The 20,523-nt window shown below is 41.8% G+C and overlaps 1 long non-coding RNA gene across 1 annotated transcript in view; it reads right to left on the bottom strand.

Annotated features, from left to right (window-relative positions):
- Nucleotides 1–529: 529 nt before the first annotated feature.
- LOC119625059 (uncharacterized) overlaps nt 530–20,523 on the bottom strand; it is a 68,588-nt gene continuing 48,594 nt past the window's right edge. The window contains exon 3 of the long non-coding RNA XR_005241184.2: nt 530–762. This is a non-coding gene — a long non-coding RNA (uncharacterized lncRNA). The remainder of the gene's footprint in view (nt 763–20,523) is intronic.

Raw genomic sequence — 20,523 nt, forward strand, 5'->3', positions numbered from 1 at the left:
TGACCATTAGTTTGTTGGATGTAAAACACTGATGACCTGCAAGTAATATTAGCAGTTAGACAAAATCATCAAAATTCCAAATATTATTCTGGTTTCAAAGGATTGGACTGTCAAGTCTCATTGAATATTTAACTGACAAACAAAAGTTTGTGTATGTGTATAGAACAGATAGAGTTTCTGACTATCCAGGCCACTTTCTAGAGCAGTCAACTTTGCCCCCAAGGCTGATGAATCCTATTCTTCAGTACTGGAGAAGAGGGAAGGTCTTCTATTCTTGGACAGAAAAGAACTCGATATGAGATCCGACTTTCTTTGTTAGAACCACCTGCTCCAGGCAGAAATTTGCAGATCTTGGTAATATGCCACATTTCTAAAGACTTTTCTTATTCTTTTTGACTTTGGGTGTTTCCAATTCAGATGCATGAATCCAAGGGAATAGGAGTAGGGTATAGAAAGAAAATACAAGAGACAGAATGTGGGGGATAAAAGTATTTATTGAACACCTACTATATTCCAGGCATGCTGCCAATTGGTATCACCTACATAAGGAAGTTTAATTTTCATTACATTTCAGGTGATCTGTATTATTATTTCAATTAAATAAATGAGGAAACTGAAACTCACAGAGAGTAAGAGGGTTACCCAAGTTCTCAGAGCTCTGGAGGGGCAGAGTTAAATTGTTTCTTGATCTTCTGATTCCAAGGCTATGTTCTCTTGTATGTTCTTGGTCTTCTGATTCCAAGGCTACGCATACTATAATGTCTATGAGAGAGAGAAGAGAGGAAACGTGCTGTGGTTTTCCATAGTCAGACTCCTTGCATGCCTTTTGGGGAACGTGGATGGTGGTAAGAGCTCAGGCTTTGGCGTGAGTTTGCAATGTGCCTGTAAGGCTGCACCCATTGTTAAAATAGTAAAAATTGAAATATTTGTATGCCAATTGATAGATTTCTGTTGCCCTGAGTCCCTTGAATATTCTCTCTGTTACCTCAGTCATTCCAGACTCTACTCCAGGATTTTCCATACCTCCCTGTGAGTCAGCAGTCCAGTGGTTATGTCACTGGACATTAGAGGGCCTTGAGGACCCTAATTCAATTCCTTGGCTAATCTATTCTGATTCATCTTTATGATATGGTTTGGCTGTGTCCCCACCAAAATCTCAACTTGAATTGTATGTCCCAGAATTCCCATGTGTTGTGGGAGGGATCCAGGTGGAAGTAATTGAACCATGGGGTGCTGGTCTTTCTCATGCTATTCTCGTGATAGTGAATAAGTCTCACGAGATATGATGGGATTTCAGCTTTTGCTTCTTCCTCATTTTCTCTTGCTGCCACCATGTAAGAAGTACCTTTTGCCTCTCACCATGATTCTGAGGCCTCCCCAGCCATGTGCAACTGTAAGTCCAATTAAATCTCTTTTTCTTCCCAGTCCTGGGTGTGTCTTTATCAGCAGTGTGAAAATGGACTAATACTCTTTACTATATCCATCATTAATAATTTTGAGTACCATTTCTTCCCCATTCTCCTTCCTCCTCTCTCATGAACCCAGTCCATCTATGGAGATTTCTATCTTTGCTCATATGAGTCCTTGATTTTTGTGGTGCTTTATGTGAAATATCGGTTGAGAAAGGCAGGAGAGGTAGTCCATACAAGGCAGAAGACAGAAACTCAGTTCATCCACATTATAAATAATTGAGAGGAGATATAGGAAAGAAAATAGCACCTTGAAGGCTGAAGTTTGATAAAGAGTGCCAGTGTGTTTGCTAAGCATGTGGTCCTGCAACAATAGTCAAATTCAATAAATTAGTAAGGAAGCAAAGATTGCTTGAGATATGTTTTTTGGGAATTGATCTTTCTTAAAGTTTTGAAGGGACCTAAGAGAAAAAGAGAATTTGTTTCTAGTTGCTACCGGGTTATACTTCCTTGTATTCTAGTCAATGCAAAGACTGGGCCACATGAAGCTCCTAATTTATGAAGGTGACAAGATGATCTCTAAGATTCCTTCCAATGTTAATCATAAACAAAACACCTGAATCCACCCCTCAGAGGTTCATCAACTTCTATGGGTTCTATAGGTAAGATGACAAGCTATGAGGTCACGTGAAACTGATCTCAGTAGGTGAGTTATAGTCTTGGATGTACCTACATTTGACTGTGAGTTCTTAAGAAAGTATCTTACCTTTATTGGTCTCAGTATTTTTATTTGTAAAACAGTAGGTAACCTTTATGGCTGTCACTTATTTTGAAATTGTTTTTGTTGTTTGTTGTTACTATTTTTTGAGTTTAGGTTGTGCCACTCTACTTTTTGTCTATCATTTAATTAAATCCGTACAGCAAAGGTATAAATTATGTATGATCATTTCCTTTTCACAGAGTAGACCTAGAAAACATGAGAGGCATGCCAAAGACTCCTTGCTAGACAGTGGCAGAGCTGCAATTCACAGTGTCCTCTCTGCTCCAAATTCAAAGCTTTCTTCTTTATAACACATGGCTTCCCAACCTACCTCAAGACCCTAGACTGGAAGTCATGAGCAAGCTTTTGTCTAAGAGAATGTTTTGAAAAATATAAAATGCCATAGAAATATCAGGGTTTTCAATATATATTATCAGCTACTCATCTTCTTGTCTATACTTTTTGTTGTTTCATCAAAATTGACCTTATAGATTTGAGGTGAACGAGGTGGACACTAGGATGCATCTCCCATATCCCCTTCCTTCCTTCCTTCCTTCCTTCCTTCCTTCCTTCCTTCCTTCCTTCCTTCCTTCCTTCTTTCCTTCCTCCCTCCCTCCCTCCCTCCCTCCCTCCCTCCCTCCCTTCTTTCCTTCTTTCCTTCTTTCCTTCTTTCCTTCTTTCCTTCTTTCCTTCTTTCCTTCTTTCCTTCTTTCCTTCTTTCCTTCTTTCCTTCTTTCCTTCTTTCCTTCTTTCCTTCTTTCCTTCTTTCCTTCCTTCCTTCCTTCCTTCCTTCCTTCCTTCCTTCCTTCCTTCCTTCCTTCTTTTCTTGAGACAGGGTTTCACTCTATCACCCAGGCTAGGGTGCAGCGGTGCGATCTTGGCTCACTGCAACTTCCACCTCCCGGTTTCAAGTGATTCTCCTTCCTCAGCTTCCCAAGTAGCCAGAATTATAGGCGCATGCCACCATGCCCAGCTAATTGTTGTAATTTTTGATAGGACAGGGTTTCACCATGTTGGCAAGGCTGCTCTTGAACTCCTGGGCTTAAGCGATCTACTCACCTCAGCCTCCCAAAGTGCTGAGATTACAGACATGAGCCACTGCACCTGGCTCCAGATCCCTTTTCAATCAAGAACTTGTTACTCTAGTTCCTGGAGTACTGTCAACCTTTAGGGAAGAGATGGCTGATCCCAAGTCACACTCCTTCCTGGAGCAACCTACATCTAGTGACTGATTGATAAAGGAGTATAAAGAGCTCTGGCTACCTTGGCTTCACTTTTGACAACTCTGAAGGGTCATTTTAGTTCCAGGGCTGTTGGTGGGGTTGACCAAGATAGTTTTGGAGCCTGCATCATGTTTTGCCTTCTCACTCTGCCAGTCCTGATTGTGGCCTTTCCCTCTTCCACAAGTGTTCATCTCAAGGCATTCCCTGAGAACATCCTGAGTGCTAAACACCTTCTGAGCCTGCTTCCTAGGGGAATCCATCGTGTAACAATATTTTGTTATTGTTGGTTCTTCATAAGTCTGACTTTCCTACTGACCTAAACATTTCTTGAGGGCAGGAAATGTGTCATATTCATTCCTAAGTCACCAATGCTTGGCTTGATATTAGGTCCAGAAAAAAAAAGCTCATTATATGTTCAATGAACTTCTAGGATAATAATAATAATAGTTAACCCTTATATAGTATCCTCATTAGCTAACTTCTGTATTAAAGGTGTTGAACATATTAGCTCAACCCTACAATCCTTCTAGAAAGTATTATTATTATTATTACCATTTCACAGATAAATAAAGGCAAGAACCTAATGGTTCGAAGTTCTACCCAAGTGTACATATCTAGTGGAGGATCTGGGCTTTGATTGCAGGAAGTCTGTCTCTGAAATTCACTCTCCTAGTCATTACTCCTTACTGCTTCTTGTATCTGTGTATCTATCAATCCACCACTTTATTGAAGGGGGATAGGAAAGAGCTAGGTAAGAACATAAGGAAGGATAGTTTTTTGTTTGTTTGATTTTGTTTTTAATTTCAGGGGGACTGGAATTATCACAGAACATTTCTGGGGATGGAGTGTCTGCTTTTCTTGCTTGGAGTCCAGGCATGGCATATGAATAGTGTAGGGCAACAGAGCTCCCCAGGTGACTCTGATGTATAGGAAGGTGTGGGAATCCCTGATGCAGGGGGCAGTTTCAAGTGTACAGAAGGCACTTTCGCAATTGCCTTAACAGAGGCCCTAAGATGTGAAATGATCTGGCAGTAGCTACCCTGGTAGAGAGAAAGGAGCCAAGACTTTCCCTTGTTTCAGGGTCCTGGTCCAGGGCTCTTTGAGCTGCACTTCCTGAAGTTGGGCCAGGAATCTGCCTTGGGCATGGGGGAACCACATACCTCACACGTGCATCTAACGATTACTCAGGAAGTGGACGCTTTGGGGCTGACAAATGCTACACCGGAAAGGAGAGGGGAGAGCCTGCCAGGAGGGGGTCAGCAAAGCCAGTTCCCTCAAAGCATTGTCCTTTCCTTCCTCCAACAGGATGCCAGGAGGCCCACAGAAAAGGGACTCATTTGTCTTCCTTCCCAGCACAATAACTTGTTGCTGGCCTTTCTCTTGGGCCTTGCTCAGAGCAACAGGATACAGTCTTTGCCAGGGGAGAAGGAAGGAAGGAAGGAGGGGAGGGAAATGACAGGAGCTCAGGATCTCCAGTCCCCATCCTGGGCCCTGGAGAGACCCAGCACTGTGAGACCAGGACCCAGCCTAGGGCTGTCCAGGTCCGGTGGGCCTGGTATAGGAATAATTTCCAGTTTCACAGAAAACCTTAATCAGATGTAAGCTGAGTACCCGTTAGAAACTGAGCTATCATTTGTGAGCATATCTGAGTGGCCTCTCTCCAACTTTTATCTTAATCTCATTTAGAAAAGAAAAAATAAATTGGGTCAATTCAGAATTGTACCTTCTTTCCTCTTTTAATTCATTGTTAAGAAGAAGAAAAGAAGGTATGCATTGGAGTTTTTGTTTGTTTGTTTGCCATGGAAAAACCCTCTTATTGACTTGATTAAACAAAAATAACACAAGCTACACAGGAAAAATTTTAGCTACATAGACACCACCTTTGTTTTAAGGTTGTAGTAGTTGGCATAGCATCTTCTTGCTACTTTCTCCAGCCTTCTCTGTGGACCACAGTGATACGTTCAGAAGCCTGTTAGTTAACACAGGAGTTTTTGAACACTTTTCTATTAGTTTTTCGCCTGCTCATTGTCTGTCATGCCTGAGGCCTGCAATGGTAACCTTTAAAATTTAAAGGCGAAAGCTGCTGGGCACAGTGTCTCACACCTGCAATCCTAGCGCCTTGGGAGCCCAAGGCAGGAGGATAGCTCGAGTTCAGGAGTTCAAGACCAGCCTGGGCAATGTAGTGAGACTCCATCTCTACAAAAATAAAAAATAAAAAATTAGCCATGCACCGTAGTGTGCACCTGTAGCCCCAGCTACTTGGGAGGCCGAAGTGGGAAGATTGCTTGATCCAGGACATTTGAGCCTGAGAAGTGGACGTTACAGTGATCTGAAATTATGCCACTGCACTCCAGCTCCAGCCTGGACAACAGAGAAAGACCTTGTCTCAAATTTAGAAAAAAAAAAAAGGAGGGTGGGGTAGGTGGAAGGAAGCTAAAAGAGAAAAAAAAAATGGAGCATTTTTAAAGCTCTTTTTTTACAATTGAGGTTTTTCTGGTCTCATCCGAAACCTACAGCATCAGAAAGTGCATGTGTGGATGGCAGAGGCGTGGAGGGGCTTAGCTGTGGGAAAGATGGCAGTGGGGTGGGTTGTAGAATTGGAATCAATATTGCAATCCACCACAGAGGTATAAACAAAACTGAACAAATCAATGCATTTTAATAAATGTTTATTTGTTACATTTATGAGCATGTATATATGCCAGACCCTGTGCTGGGTGTGGGTTGTACAAAGCTAATGCTGGAGCTTGTAGTTTATAGGTGGCTCAGATGAGTAATGAATAACTGAGAGCATTAGAATTATTTACGCAGGGAGAGGCAGCTGTCTAGGAGACTGAGAGGCCCTCCTGAGGAGACTCCCTTACCCTGGCCAAGCAAATGGGGGAGAGGGACAGATGAAAGTGAGTCCGAGCTCACCTTCCTCCGTGGGAATGGTTGTTGAAGAAATTTGCACTCCTTTTAGATTAACATTCTAGTCTTGCCTCTAAGACTTTTCCAAGGTGAAAAAAATAATTGTATTCAGTTAAAACATGGGCCCTTGATATGAACTCTGCTGCCTGTCAAAGAGATCACAAAATTAATTTTTAAAATTAAAGTTATTTGGATTTCAGCACCGACAATTTAGTGATGAGACTAGTGCTTTCACATACACACACACACACACACACACACTCTCTCTCTCTCTCTCTCTTTCTCTCTTTCTCTCTCTCTCTCTTTTCTGTATTTCCCACCTGGAGTTGAGATGCAGATGTGAGGTGGTGAAGAGGGCCTGAAGACATTTCTGTGGTGGGCCCTGAGGGAAGAAGGGGAAGAAAACAAAGTCCCTGGCCTGTGTAGCTCCCAGCCCTGATGGAGGCCATAGTAGAAAGTAGTAGACTGGGATAAAGTCTAGAGTCAACTGACTCCATCCTCTCTTCACCACTCAGAGTTGCCCTTGGAGAAGGGAAAACAGGAGAAGAGAAAGACAGGAAGGGTGGGAAGGAGCAAGAGGGCCAGGGAGAAAGAGGGGCAGAGGAAACACTCATTTATTGTGTGCTCTGTCAAGCACTTTACACATAGGATTTCTCTTGGTCCTTACTATTAATACATCTCCATGAATTACAAATGCTTGTCCTCATTTTCACCGGGGTGAAAATGGAGGCTCAGAAGGATGGATGATTCATACAGTCATATCACTGGAGAGAAGAACTGGGATTCTTCCCCAAACCAGCCTCATTCCAAAGCACATATTCTTTAGACTACCCCACTCTTTGGATTAAAAACCCTTTCCTGGCTGATTTTGCGTTATCTGGTGAAACTGAGATGTGACTGGATGGCAGGTGAACCTTGCCTGGTGAAGAGCCACTCCACTGTCCAATGGGGAAGGTGCCCTCTTTCACGTCAACAAAGGCACAGTTTCTCTCTCAGAATTTTAATGATTATTTTACAACTTGTAATTTTTCCTCCTTTCTGTAGGTATCTAGTGTTTCTTGATTGTTAAGGAAGGGAGGAAGTTTTCGTTTTTTAAGAGAGAGAATTTTTCTGGCTAATGTATGCCCATGAGCCACAGCTTTGGCATCACCTGGGAGCTTGTCATAAAGAAAGAATCAACAGTCACAGTCTTCCAGAATCAGAACTTCAACAAGATCTACAGATGTTTCATATATATATTCAAGTTGGTAATGCATGGGATAGGGGACATGATTTAGATTCAGACCTGGCTTCAAATTCCCATTCTAGTGTTTACAAATAAGACCTTGGGCAGTTTACTGAATTCCTGTGGATTTCACTTTCCTCACTCATAAACTAGGAAAGATGATGCCCATTGCACAGGCTTGTTGGAAGAGTAAGGCAGCAATGTTAACTTCAGTGCTGCTACTCAGTATGTCAGTATGCCAGTATGCCATCCATGAATGGTAATTCTTCCCTTCCAAAAAAAAAAAGGAATTCCCTCTTCAAGAACGTGCACACTACAGAATCTGTTCTCTGAAATACAATGCTTCTGAAATACGAATCATATCCATTTGACCAGTGCTTTGCAATGTGATAGCCACGTGTGATGTATGACTTGCTTGCTATGTGACTGACCACTGGAATTAAATTAAAATTAATTAAAATTAAATAAAACTAACACTTCAGTTTATCTGTTGCACTAGCCACATTTCACTCCTCAGAAGCTGCATATGGTTAGTGACTAGTGTGTTGGACAGCATTGATATTGGACATTTTCATCATCATGGAAAGTTCTACTTGACAGCATTACATTAGACACCTCCCATTTCTCCTGGGCATTTGCTAACCCACAGCTTAACTGCTCACGCAGTAGGAGCTCAATAGGTGCACCTTGGCTTGAACTCTGCAGCCTCCCTTATTGGAAAAGAGAAATGATTTGAGAATCCCAAGATCTGTTTTCCAATTACTGCTCCATCTGCTGAGGAGATGCGTGACCTTGGGTAAGTCACTTTTCCTCTCTGAGTCTCAGTTTTCTTATCTGCAAATTTACAGGGGAAAAGGTAATAAGAATACCTCAGATTAGTCTAGAAGCTTTTTCACTTTTTATCTCTTTTGGTAGTTTCACCAGTCTTCCGTCCTATAGGGTGACCAACACAACCTAGTTTGACTGGTCCTGAAAACTGAAAGTCTCACGTCACAGGAACCCCATCATTCCCAGGCAAACCAGGACAGTTGGTCGCCCTACCTACAGGTCCCCTCCAGTTATAAAATCCATGGTCCTGTGCAAGCCTGAGAGTACTGTGCCAGAAACCCCAAAACTGCTGCAAATACCAGAGGAGTCTGAGCTCAGGCTCTGAAATCAGACAAACCTGAGTAAGATGCTGATGCTCCCACTTTATTTCGATGTAAACTTAGGCAAATTCCTTAGTTTCTCTGAGACTTAGTTTCCCCCTCTGCAAAATGAGAGTGCTAATGACAGTTCTTCCTCCTGGGTGTTGTGAAGATTAATTTAACAAAGCTTTGCAGAATGCTGAGCACTCCGAACAATGTGAGTAATTAATTCAGCAGACTCTGGAAAGGGGGCCATCTGCCTTTCGGGAGATGTGATTAGGACATTCGTGTGTAACCCAAAGTATCTGCTAAAAGAGATATGACTTGCTTATGAGCCATTAAGTTCCTCTTATCAAAAACTCCCACAACCTCTGCCCCAGACTCAATTTGAATACATAGCAGTTCAAACTGGTTAAATAGAGCACATTTCAACTCCCCCTGCCCCTGCTGGGATAATGACTCTGATGCAGCAAGTTTACTGAAACACAAACTAATCATTCCTGTTGCCAAAGTAGGCTTTTGGCAGAGGTCTGTTAAGAAAGAGAGAAAGAGAGAGTGAGAAAAATGTCCTGGATTGCTGAGGCAGCACTGTATTTAGACAATTAAATTTGGAAAAGCAAGACAGTTCCTGTAACTACCTCCCACATCCCCTACTCCAAGAACAAAAGGTTTTGTTGAAAGTATTCATATGGATATTAATACTGAAACTTTAATGAGCCCCTCAGTAAACTCATCAGCTAAGTAATTACACCCAGCCACGGTGCTACCAGTGGGAAGGGTACAAAATCTCGCCTCCAAAAATTAGTCACTTGTAAGTTAACCCCACAGTCACGTCAAGCAACCCACACTTGATGGCTGATTCACAAAGATTCCTTGACATCTCTGTAGTTAAAGGGGCCAGATCACCATGGGAAGTCTGCAGAAAGGGAAAAGTTCATGTTTACAAAAGACCTTTATGTTGCAGAAGAGTTTTGAGGAAACCAGGGTTATAAGTTAGTCACTGGGTTAATGAGGGCAGAAAGACTAGTACTGCCAAGAACTTGCTGGGTGCGAAGCAGGGCGCTGAGCATTGCGCCTGCCTGATCTAGTTTAATAGTCACCTAAATCCTGGGGACAGGGATATTTCTACCATGCCCAGGGGAGGAAACTGAGACTCAGGGGATGTGGAAGGCTTTGTCTAAAGTCTCATTGCTAAAGGGGCAGGGCCAGAGCTTTGAACTCAGGCTCTAGGTGAGATTTGAGCCTCACCTATGAAATTGAGATAGAAGAAAAAGATGGGAGTTTTCTTTTTTACTTACTGGAGTTGTTTCAGGGGTTAAATATTCACCTTGGGTTTGGCCTTGACCCTTGGAATGTAAATCCATAGAGGAAAGACTCTCTTTGCGTTCCTAACCCACCCCATCTCTAATTGTCTCTCTCTCAGGCTCAGAGTCTACACAAAAGACCAGGGCTCAGACCTCTCATCTACTACCCAGACTGCTATATCTTTGTCCAATCTTTTATCTTTCCTTTTTTCTAGCTGGTTATATAGAGAAATAGGAAAGACTAAGAATGAAAGAAAGGGAGCATATAAGAGTGAATGAGAAAGAATGAAAGAGAATAAAGAACAAAAAAATTGAATAAGGAACATTGAAGAACAACAAATGAAAGTGATAGGTTAGGCTGCTTTTGTCACCCAAACTGCATTTGAATCATTGCTCTTATGTACACTCGCTAGCTGTAAAATTTTGAGTAAATCTCTCTGTCACTCAGTTTCCTTTTCTGTAAAATGACAGTGATACTACTAATTTCACAGGATCATTGTGATAATCAAATAATATTGTCCATGCATTTTCCATTCCCCATTAGGCACTCCATAAACCAACTAACCTGCCTCCCTCTTGCTAACTTCCTTCTGGTTTAGTCCTTGAAACAATCATGGAGCAAGTGGTATTTATATTCTCATTTTACAAATGAGGAATGGGGAGCCTAGGGAGAGGAAATAATAAGGATCACCCAGCAAGTGAATGTCCTAGCCAGAATTCAAATGCAGATCTGTCTTTCTCCACTACTTAGGAAAGAAAGAGCAAGGTTGGGGGTGGGGGGCATCTGAATGGCCCGGGCTTTTACAGTTTCTCCTTTAGCTGCTCCACTGGAGGGCTGTTGAGAAAATTATCCAAATCATGTTAATGAGCAATTGAGTGCGGAGTTTCTCTGAGGGAAGATAACGAACAAAAGCTCTGGTTAGGGCTGGCAGCCAGGAGCTGCGATAGTTATCTCAGCTGATACCACCGAGGAGCTCTCAGCTCAAATAATTAACTCAATTGCCTCCTCTCAGGGGTGAAGTGGGGCTAATAAAACGTAACCACCTAGCCTGTGGGAAAATGACTGTGTGCCCATAGATGAAGTGCTTTCAAGACCATCTGGTGCCTAGTGGTATCATCGCAGAAGCCATGGTGAGTACCAACTGGGCCCAGGGAGAGCCTTGATTCCTTGGAATGAGCCTGCCAGTCTTGCTATTGGCTCAACAGAAGTGGATCTGAATCCAGGATGTATCACTCTGGAGCTTAGGATGTTGGATGTAGCTCTCAACCTCTTTGAGACTTGGTTCTTCCTCTATCAAATTGAGTTAATAGAATTTACATCCTGGCAAAGGTGTTGGATGGGTATAAAAGAAAGATCTTGATATAGGACCTGACACACAGTAGTTACTCAGCATACTTGAGATTTGTCCTCCTACAACAGATGTCTCTGGGGAAGGAGAAGAAGAAAGAAATGCAGTCCCCACAAGCAAATAACCTGATTTGCATCTTCTTGTTAGGGAAATGGCAGTTTCCCCACGCTAAGATTTGAGTAGGCAAATCACTTTTACTGATGGTAAAGTGAGTTTTAATGAGTTTTAATGGCTTCAGCCAGTTGGTCTTTTCCTCCCACTGCTCCATTACTACAGAAATGTATTTCCTTTATTCCTTCTGACCCATAGTCCCGGTTGATTGAGAGCTTACTTGAGGCACCGTGCTAAATGCTTTCCTGAGATCTCCCATTTCACAATAATAATAAATGAGTGATCGCATGTATCCTCCAACAACTCTGGAATAGGTGCAATTGTTATCCCTATTTTACAGATGAGGAAACCAAGGCACAGAGAGGCTAAGTCACAGACCCAGGGTCATTTAGTAATAAGAGGGAGAGTTAAGACTCAAACACAAGTCTGTCTGAGTCCACTACTCTTAGCATGGTTGGAGTCAGGAACTCTTCCCTAGATCACTTTGCAAACACCAGCTGACCAGGTTGGGCAGCTCATCTGTTCAGTTCAGTCACTCCTTCCTAGAGTCTGGTGTCTGCCACCCTCACCTCCCGAAAGCAGGTTCAGAGCTTCATCTTCATTAGGAAGTCACTGGCTACCTTTCCCAAAGCATCAGTAGGGTTGCCTGACAAAGAAGACTATACTTAAGTTGCCAAATTGAGTCGTGGCCCCTCTCCCCTTGCCCAGTCCATCTCTGTTCCCTCATTCTGTAGACCCAGGCTTCCTCTTCCCCTCAGTGCTGCATGGCACACAGTAGGTACCTCCCCCTCAGTGCTGCATGGCACTCAGTAGGTACTTGTCTGTGGCCTGAGCTCTCATCACATTTAGTCTTATCTAGTCTTACATAATCACATATAGTCTTGCTATATTACTGACCACTGGAAAAACCACATTCTCTGAATCTCATTTGCCTTATCTATAAAACCAGCAGGGGGAGAGATGAGGATAATTCCCAGAGAGAAGTAATATAGCTAGAGATTAAGAGCATAGGCTTTAGAGCAGACTGACTGAGTCCATGTCTTGCTTCTACTAGCTCTGTAACCTTGGCCACTTCACGTAACCTCTATATGACTCAGTTTGCTATAAAAGGCGGATGATATCAATAGTACCTAGTTTGCAGGTGTGTTGTGAGGAGTAGTGAATACATGTAAACTACTTAGAACAGCCTTCTAAAGGGCTGTATTCAAGATTTAATAATAATAATAATAAACAATAACTACTACTTGTATCCTGTTACAGAATATAAATTTATAAATATAAATGAGATTTCACCGGTCTCATTGGCCTCCTGTGGAAGCCTTTGAGAGGTTACACTACCTCTTTACTTTTGAGATAACAGAGATTCAGAAAGGCCAAATAATTATTCCAAGATCAAAGGGATGCAGACCAGGATTTCTCTCCCCTGCAGAGGCAGATGTATGGTAGAGCCTGACATACATCTTAGTGATTTTCTCTTTCCCTCTACGCCCCATCCTCCTCCATCTCTGTGAATACCTGAGAATGTCTATGTAATCTAAGCCTTAGTTTCTTTAACTTAGTTTCTTTAACTATGGGGGTGATACAACCTATCTATCATCTGGGAATATCTAAACATTTGCTGCTCAAAATATGAGCCACAGAACAGCAATATCAGACCCCCTGGAGCTTGTTAGAGATGTGGACCCTCAGGCCTGCTGAGCCCAAATTTGCATTTTTAACATGATCCCCCAGGTGATCTGCATACATGTCAAAGTTTGATAAACACTAAACTAAAAGATGTAAAAGTGTTTTGTAAACTGTGAAATCAGGTACACCATGTTAACAGTAATTTGATAGAAATGAATAGCAGCATATCCTATACATGCTCAGTATTTCCATTCACATAGTCATTACTGGCCACTTGTTCCTGAGGAAGGAGAGGACAAGAGTGACCAAAGAGAGACATTCCCTTAGTTAAGTGAATTGGTTCCTGGGGAACACGCTTATGTGGGACATATACTAAAAAATTATTTTTGCTTATCTGAAATTCAAATTTAACTGAGTGACCTGTATCTTATCTTATCTTATCTTTTCTTTTTTTTCTTTTCTTTTCTTTTCTTTTCTTTTTTCTTTTCTTTTCTTTTCTTTCTTTCTTTCTTTCTTTCTTTCTTTCTTTCTTTCTTTCTTTCTTTCTTTCTTTCTTTCTTTTTCTTTCTTTCTTTCTTTCTCTTTCTTTCCTTTTCTTTCTTTTCTTTCCCCTTCCTTCCTTCCTTCCTTCCTTCCTTCCTTCCTTCCTTCCTTCCTTCCTTCCTTCCTTCCTTCCTTCCTTCTTTCTTTTGAGACGGAGTGTCACTCTGTCACCCAGGCTGGAGAGCAGTGGCACTATCTTGGCTCACTGCAACCTCCGCCTCCCAGGCTCAAGCAACTCTCCTGCCTCAGCCTTCGGAGTAGCTGGAGTTACAGGTGGGCACCACCACGCCCGGCTTATTTTTGTATTTTTAATAGAGACAGGGGTTGCACCATGTTGGTCAGGCTGGTCTCGAACTCCTGACCTCGTGATTCACCCGTCTCGACCTCCCAAAGTGCTGAGATTACAGGCGTGAGCTACCGCACCCATCCATGACCGAGTCTTATCTGGGAATTATTCCTAAATGGATCCAGTTGTCTTTTAAGTGCAAAGTCCTTGAAGTTTGGGGTATTCATTTAGCTAATCGTAGAGCTCAGCGTTAGGCTTTATTTTGATCCTAAGGTTACTGAACAATGGTAGGGAAGGGAATCCTGAATCCTATTAGCAAGTGTCCCACTTTGTGGAGTATCCATCATTTCCAGTCACTTTACTTAGATAATTACTGCTTCAGTCTCGAACCCTGCTATTCCAAGTGTGGTTATGGATCAGCAGCGTTCCTTGTTAGAAAGGCAGAAAGAATCTTAGGCTCCCCTCTAGACCTATAAAGTCACCTGCAGTACAGGTGATTAACATGTACCTTAAAGTTTGAAATCCACTGGGCTAGGCAATTTGGGGTAAGGAATAGTCAAGTATTCCTTGAAAAAAAGAATCAGTAGTAGACTTGATTTTTTTTCTAGACTGGTTTAGGTGTACAGCAAAATTGAGCAGAAAGTGCAAAGTTCCTATATACTCTTCTCTACCTTCACCTAGTTTTCCCTACTATAAACATCTTGCATTAGTGTACTGCATTTGTTACAATGGATGAGCCAATATTACATTATTACTAACTCAAGTCCGTAGTTTACACTGAGGCTCACTCTTTGTGATGTACACCCTATGGCTTTGTGGGTTTTTTGTTTTGTTTTGTTTTGTTTGTTTGTTTGTTTTTTGGCGGTGTAAATTTTACCATTTATTAAAATTTAAGGTACATTATAAAACTTAACCTTTGCAATAACCCTGTGAAAGTAGATAATTGAGGGTATTTCTAATTAAATTTTACAAATGAGAAAACTGAGGCTCAGGGGGGTTATTTAACTTGTCCAAAGTCGCAAGGCTACCAACTGGCAAAGGCAAAATTTAAGGCTAGATCACTTAATAGAAATGAATATATTTTCTTCTTCAACCACAATGACTTAAAGAATCTGTTCTCTGTTTTCAAAAAAATTATTTCAACTTTTATTTTAGATGCAGGGAGTACTTGAGCAGGTTTAGTTAATGAGTATATTCATTGCATAATGCTGAGGTTTGGGATACATATGATCCCTTCACCCAGGTGTGAACGTAGGACTCAAAAGCCATTCAGTCCTTGCCTCCCCTCTTTAGTAGTTCCCAGTGTCCATTGTTGCCGCCTTCTTCTTCCTTTTTTTTTTTTTCCAGACGGAGTCTCGCTCTGTTGCCCAGGCGCGAGTGCAGTGGCCTGATCTCGGCTCACTGCAAGCTCCGCCTCCCGGGTTCACGCCATTCTCCCGCCTCAGCCTCCCAAGTAGCTGGGACAACAGGCGCCCGCCACCTCGCCTGGCTAGCTTTTTGTATTTTTGGTAGAGACGAGGTTTCACTGTGTTAGCCAGGATGGTCTCGATCTTCTGACCTCGTAATCTGCCCACCTTGGCCTCCCAAAGTGCTGGGATTACAGGCGTGAGCCACCGCGCCCGGCCTCATTTGTTGCCTTCTTTACGTCTATGAGGACCCAACACTTAGCTCCCACTTATAAGTGAGAGCACGTGATATTTGGTTTTCTGTTGCAGTGTTAATTTACTTAGGATAATGACCTCCAACTGCATCCATATTGCTGCAAAGGACATGATTTCATGCTTTTTTTGGTGACTGTGTAGTAGTCCACATTTTCTTCATCCAATTCACCATTGTAGCGCATTTTCCAATGTACCACATTTTCTTTATCCAGTTCACCATTGGTGGGCACCTAGGTTGATTCCGTATCTTTGCTATTGTGAATAGTGCTGTGATAAACATACATGTGTCTTTTCGGTAAAATGATTTACTGTCTTTTGGATATATTCTATGGGTTTTGACAAATGCATGATGTTGTGTATTGGCCATTACAGCATCATATAGATTAGTGTGTTACTGCCCTAAAATTCCATGGGCTCCACCTGCTTGTCTCTCCTTCCTTTTCCTTGAACAAACTACCAATCTTTTCACAGTCGAATACCGTCTTGATTTGTTGAAAGAAAGAAAGAAAGAAAGAAAGAAAGACTCCATCCATAAGGACAAAGAGTATGTTTCTGATAAAGAAACTGATACTTGCCCAAGGTCACCAAACTAGTAAATGTAGATGCTGAGTTTTCAACTCATGTCTGCCTAACTCCAAAATCTGGATTTTTTTTTCTTCCCCCCCCTCTCTAATATGACCATGCCCTCTCTTACTAGGAGAGGAGACATTTGTACTTTCATGCTATAGGAAGGTGTAAAGTTCTCCACAATTTTTCCCTCTAAGGATAGCATTAGGGCAGGGAGAAGGGATCTGTCTGGTGTTTGAACGACTGAGGCTCCCAAGGGTTCCCAGTGGGCACTTCAGCGGGACCTTGTAGGTAAATTTCTAAAATCTCCCACCAGCTGTTTATTTATTATTATTATTTTTTAAATCACCTCACTCAAACCAGTTTTCATTTACAAGTGAGAACATAGAAATGCTAATGATCCAGACTGGGCTTGCTAATTACTTCTTAATCAACTGTGAATGGGCCTTTGCTACCAGCACTGGGCGGCTGAGAAGAGGGCTCCAGCTGGGCAGATAAAAGGAAGCAGGTTGCTGAAGTGCCACTGGCCTTGAGAATAGGAAGCCGTGGAGTGTGGTGGTGTCTTGTTTGCATGTTTTCTGTTCTGCTCTTTTGTCCTGATGCTTTGGCCCAGTCATGAGGTATCCCAAGGGAAGCCAAGGTATTCAGAAGATGTAAGAAGCCAGACAAAGCCATAGTGAACAGTTAGCAAGCAGCGGTTAGTCAACAAATGATGACTGGATCTACACAAAATGTTGGATATTGTGTTGAGTGCTTTCTTCCTGACCCCGTGAAGATTCTGGTTTTGGAGAGAGGACATGAAGGCAAGTGAACGTGTAGGGAGGAAACTTCGAGGAACATTTATGAGAGAGGAAGTCATGAGTCAGAGGCACCTGCAGCAGGGCAGGAGAGAACAGGAAGAAAACACTTACGGGGCATGTTCTAAAATAATTGTTGAATAAATTATCTAAAATCAAACACTTTCTATGAAAGATACTTTAATAATAATAGCTGCCACAAATTGTGTACCTAATATGTGCCTGGCCTGTACCAGTCCATCACAATGACCATTTGAAGTCGCGGTTTACTGCACCTATTCTATAGATGCAGAAACTAAGACTTAAAATGGTTAAGGATCAGACCCACAGTCATAGTTCTAGTAAGTAGCTCTTCTGATTGCAAAGCATATACTTATTCCATGGCTGGGTCTGCCCTTTTATTTGGTTAGACATTTAGATGATAGAATAAAGTTAGATATTTCAAAGCTCAAAAGTTAGAGAAGGGAAAATCCTATAGTGCATCAGTAAAGGTCCAGCCGAGAGAGAAACCATACCAATTATTTTAACATGGATAATTTAATATAGAGAATTGCTGCCTGGGAACTGAGCAACCAACATGGCAAAAAGAGAATGCTAAGGTATCATGGAGCCAACAACTATAGGAAGCAGCTGCCTCTGGGACTGGGACAACAAAAGAAAGAGGTTGGCATTATTAAAACTTAGAAATATGGGAGAGAAGGCTCTGCAGAGATGAAACTCAGAATCTGAAAAGGGACACTGCCCGGCTGATGATAGTGTTTCTGAGTTTGAAGGACAAGTCTTGTTGGTCTGGGACCCAGATCTCTGAGGAGGGGCTCAGATTGGTTAGTGTCACTGAGGGGGCACAATGAGGCTGTTTCTGCGAGTGGATTTAACCATTGCTTCTGAAACAGCTACTGCTTCCAAGGTGAAGAGACATTGCTCATGGACATAGGCAGGAATGGGAAGTAAACAGAAAGCAGGAAGCAAACAGAAAGGAACAATCACTTCTTTCTCTCCTCCGGGTGTGCAGCCTCCTGCTATGGCCCCCATGGGCGGAGTTCAGCAGGTAACTAGCTAGCCAAGCTGAAATGTGGTTTGCAGAGTTCTAGCTGCAGCATCTCAAAGTACGTGTTGTGGTTTGTGAAAAGTATCTGAAATTTAGCATCCAAAGACCTGGAGTACTGCAAAAGCTTTTAATTGGTTTTCCTTATTTCAATCTTAAATCTATAAACCATGCCTATTGCAACCAGAGTGATTGTCTTAATCATAAATCATATGGTCATTTCTCTTTCTGAACCTACAATGGATTCCTACTGCACTTACAACTACTTAAACAACTCCTTGATCGGTTTGCAAGACCTTGCTTTGTTTCCAATGTCTCCAGCCTTGCCTAAACCACTCTTTCCCTCAATTGCTATATCCTGGCTACAGCACCCCTCCTGGAATTCTTTGAATTCACAGAGCTCTGTGACAACTGAGGGACTCTAGACTTGCTGCTCCCTTGGTATGAAATCTTCTTCCCCAATTCTCAGTCTAATTCCTCTTCATTTTTCAAAGCTGAGACTAAACATACCTTTTCCATTCTCTGATATTTCTCTCTCTTGACTGGACCTTTATTGATGCAATGTAGGATTTTTCCTTCTCTAACTTTTGAGCTTTGAAATAACTATTGTATTGCATCATCTAAAAGTCTAAGCAAACACCCACCTGCCATTTTTCTTATTGCACACTGTATATATTTATGTACAATTTAATGCACTTGTGTGTTTTATTTGTAACTACTAAGTATCTATCTCAGCCATTGCATTTTGAGTCTTAGGAGGGCAGAAATCCTGTCAGTTTTTTTGTCTCATAAAACCATGGGCCTGGCATAGAGTCATTACTCCTTAAGTATTTGTTAAGGAATGTGTGGGTTTTTACCTAGTTCCCAGATTAATGGTTGTGCACCTCATATTACTTTTAGGGAATATTAAACTCTTTGAGGGCAGGGACCACATCCTATAGGCGTTGTATAATAATGGGCAAAGAATAAGCATTGATGGGCTGGGTGCAGTGGCTCACACCTGTAATCCCAGCATTTTGGGAGGCCGAGGCTGGTGGATCACCTAAGATCAGGAGTTCAAGACCAGTCTGGCCAACATAATGAAACTCTGTCTCAACTAAAAATACAAAAAAATTAGCTGGGTGTGGTGGTGGGCACCTGTAATCCCAGCTACTTTGGGAGGCTGAGGCAGGAGAATCACTTGAACCCAGGAGGTAGAGAGTGCAGTGAGCTGTAATTGCACCATTGCTCTCCGGCCTCGGCGACAAGAGTGAAACTCAGTCTCGAAGAATAAGCATTGATGAAGTCTTGTTGGTTTTTTATTCATAGTAACTAGTCATATACAAGGTCACCTACAGACTGTCCAGATTCTTTTGTACATTTTCAAGTCTTCTATCGGGAGCTGGTAGTGGCCACCTTAGGGGACAAAACAGGGAAATGTAATCACAGCTAAGCATGGAAAGCATATATAGAAGTGCTGAAGAACATAGGCTACAGATTGCCTGGGTGTGAAACCCAACCCTACCACTTACATGACCCAGATAACCCTGGGAAAGTTGCTTATTCTCATTGTCTCAGCCTCCTCAACTATAATGGTAATAATAATGCCTTCTTTATAGAGTGCTAGAGGGTGTATTGAGGTATTCATATACACAGTTGCTAATGGAAAAATACAAACTAAAGTGAATATATAGAACAGTAGTCCCCCTTTATCCTTGGGAAATACATTCTAAGATCCCCAGTGGCTGCCTGAAACCATAGATACTCCTGAACTTTCTATGTATTGGAGTTTTTCCTACACACATATATCAGTGATAAAGTTTAATTTATAAATTAGGTACAGTAAGAAATTAACAGTAATAACTAGTAATAAATTACAACAATATTCCAGCATCACCACTCTTGCACTTTGATGCCATTATTTAGAAAAATAAGGGTTACTTGAACACAAGCACTGTGATATAATGCAACAGTTGATCTGATAACTGAGATGGTTGCTAAGTGGCTAACAGGCAGGAAGCGTATGCCGTGTGGATACATTGGACAAATGGATGATTCACCATCCAGGTGGGACAATGTGAGACTTCATCATGCTACACAGAATGGCACACACTTTAAAACTTAAGAATTGTCTATTTACATAATTTTCCATGTAATATTTTGGACCACAACTGAAACTGCCAAAAGCAAAACTGCAAATAAGGGGGGACTACTGAACTGTGTTTGGAAATATAAGCACCTGACAAATAATGGCACCTTCCTCTCAGCTAAATTTCACTTGTGACAAGGAGCTGTCCATATCTTCTGTCACCCTCTTCCAAAATAGAATTGATTATGCAGTATCCCATGACCTGAAATCTTTATTTTCTATCAACACTGCTTACACGTCAGGCTAAGACTTCTTTGTTCATCTCACCTTCAAGTGTAACACTCAGTATTTTTGTTTGTTTTTTTGCAAGGCCATTCTTGTGTGTTAACTTAGATTTTACAACTGCATTATATGTTTCCCAAAGCCACATTTTAATTCTATGTTACTTTTCATTTTGCTAATGAGACTTTCAGGATACAAAGTGGGCTCCACATCTACTGCTTAATTCTATC

The sequence above is a fragment of the Chlorocebus sabaeus genome, chromosome 20, assembly GCF_047675955.1.
Source record: "Chlorocebus sabaeus isolate Y175 chromosome 20, mChlSab1.0.hap1, whole genome shotgun sequence".
NCBI lineage: Eukaryota > Metazoa > Chordata > Mammalia > Primates > Cercopithecidae > Chlorocebus > Chlorocebus sabaeus.